This window comes from Urocitellus parryii, chromosome X (assembly GCF_045843805.1).
Source record: "Urocitellus parryii isolate mUroPar1 chromosome X, mUroPar1.hap1, whole genome shotgun sequence".
Lineage (NCBI taxonomy): Eukaryota > Metazoa > Chordata > Mammalia > Rodentia > Sciuridae > Urocitellus > Urocitellus parryii.
The window spans coordinates 76,345,464-76,348,061 of record NC_135547.1 but is presented as its reverse complement, the minus strand read 5'-3'; the positions used below and the strand labels follow the sequence as shown (position 1 = coordinate 76,348,061).

The following is a 2,598-nucleotide window of genomic DNA, read 5'->3' as shown; positions in this document are numbered from 1 at the left end:
GGAAAAGAGTCCACCAAATTCAATTCTGCATGCCTACTGGTGTTGCAGAGATCAGTGCCACCCCTGAGGAGTTTAAGGATATAGGGATGGTGATTCCCAGCACATCACCATTTCATTTGCCTATTTGCCAGTACGGAAATCAAGGTTAGCCCAATGATGACTCCAATCACAGGTACTGTATTGGTAGTGGTTTCATTGCTTGGGCAGATTAAAGCATCCACTGGTACCTGGTGTGCAGTTACTGATGTGGTGTGTGTGTGTGTGTGTGTGTGTGTGTGTGTGTGTGTGTGTTTGTGTATGTGTTTTGTTTATGCAACTTTATTGAAGAAATATAAATCAACTACTAGCAGAGCTATAGGTTGATCACTCATCTATTAATAACTTGCATCATTTATTCAGTGCTATATTAAACAGTGAATTGCAAGATAGATTAACTAATAGCTCCAAGCCTCCTAACAATTTAAACTAAAATTACAAAATGTTTTGAGACCGTATTTTGGAATACAAACAGTGTTTGACTTCCAATTTCCATTCTCTGTGGGACAAGAATAGCTCATTCCTTTATTGATTTTTTAAAAAATATTTGTAGTCGTAGTTGGACACAATGCCTTTATTTTATTTATTTTTATGTGGTGCTGAGGATTGAACCCAGCGCCTCGCTCGTGCTAGATGAGCACTCTGCCGCTGAGACACAACCCCAGCCCCTCATTCCTTTATTGATATGTATACAATACATCATGTTTTCTGTTCTGCTGATGCTACAAATTCAATACCAATTCTCCAGCCACATGAGCATAAAGTATGTCAAATCTCTGATAGTGGAAGGTTTCAACAAAAAGGATGCTGCTAGAATAATACTGCTTGCTTTGATGTGACAACTGAGCATCCATCTCCCTCCCCTCAGATGATATCCTCAGTATGTTAGAACAGTGAGGAATGGTTTAGTCTCATAACCAAGTTAGTGTGAAGACATTGGCCACATAGTACACATGCTCCAGTTTTTTTTGTGTTTTTTTAATTCTGAATCTTGGGCAAGTGTTCTCTTGTAACTACTTTACAGTTTCCTAAAGCACTTACCGTCCAAAGCTGGAAGAACTTAAGTCTTCTCAGGTGAGCATGTGAATGAACGGTGGGAGGTAAATGAAAAATAACATTTAAAAAGATGAGGTCTGATAGGGGAGCATCTAGAAAAGAAAATCAAAAAAGGAAGAGTCATTCAAAGTTTATTCCAGCTATAATGCAGGTTATTCTTACTTTAAGGTAGCGTCACATGGCATACGTCTGAGTCCTTTCCTGATACATTTGGTTGTACTTATCTCTGTCTTAGAGATCTGTGCAATCTCTTGTACAAAAAGGTCATCTGGGTTTGGATCACATAGCAGTGAACAAATGGATAAAAGAACTTTAGAAATAGAGCAGGAGACCACTGTGACCTTAGAATATTGAGACAAATTACTGTTAATATGTGGATGATAAATTCTTGTAAATGCAACATAGATGGTTCAAAGGGATAGTTTGTAGGGAAATGAATTGTCCAAAAGAATACACCACCTCTATATGGGCTGTCATTAGGTCCCCTAATTGTGGTTTCACGACAAAACGTATCATCCTCAACCGGACCTGCAGAACATTGTGCTGGAGGGTCACAGCCCAAATCACGGAGTTGCCTATAAATCTGTTTCGGCACCATACTCTGTGCTTTTTGTCTGGCTCCTAACTATCTCGTGTGTACTCAAAGTTCCAGCCCAAATTCTTGATAATCCAGGCGGGAGGGAAGGATTGTCTCTTCTTCTCACATGGGCTGAGCCAGACACAAGTGTAGAGGGGCTGGGGCCTCCCTCAAGCTGTGGCCTCGGCCTCCTCCCCACATAGCTTTTGTTGCCTCCCCCGTCCTGGGGGCTGACACGTACCACACAGCCACACAGCACATGCATGTTTAACCATACCTGTTAGTACAGACCACCAGAGACGGCTTGTTTTCAGCTGGCAAAGCTGGTCCGTCTACTCCCAGCACCACCTCTTGATTTAAATCAAAGAGATCTTGATCAATTTTTGTTCCACAAGACATTACACTCGTCTCTCATATTGATGATGTCACGCTAGTGGGACTTAGTGGGCTAGATGCAGCAGCTACTCTGGACTTACTGGCATGACATCTGCATGTCACAGGCTGTGTTTTATTTTGGATCTGGCTTGCCCCTCGAAGGCTCATGTATGGAAGGCTTTTTTCCCCAACACAGCAATGTTCAGAGGCAGGGCATTTAGGAAACAGCGGGACCCTGAGCATTCTAAAGGCATCGTAGGATTAATCCAGTGAGGGATTCATAGCTGGGTATCATCATTGGGAGCTGTGGCCTGGTTGATGGAGAAAAGTCACTGGCAGAGTGTCCTGGAAGGGTATTTCTTGTCTCGGGCCTCTTCCTCCCTTCCCTCTCGACAATCTCTCTTTTCTGGTTACCATGATCTGCACACCTTTCCTCCACCACACACTTAGGCCACTGTCTTCCGCCTCCCCTCAGGCCCAAGGCAACCAACACAGCCAACCGTGGGCTGAAACCTCTGAAACTCTGAGCCCACTTAAGTCTTTCATCCTCTTCA

The 2,598-nt window shown here is 43.1% G+C and overlaps 1 pseudogene; it reads right to left on the bottom strand.

Annotated features, from left to right (window-relative positions):
- Window positions 1-1,266: 1,266 nt before the first annotated feature.
- Window positions 1,267-1,690, bottom strand: LOC113199586 (ubiquitin-conjugating enzyme E2 2-like; annotated as a pseudogene).
- Between the last annotated feature and the right edge of the window lie 908 nt (window positions 1,691-2,598).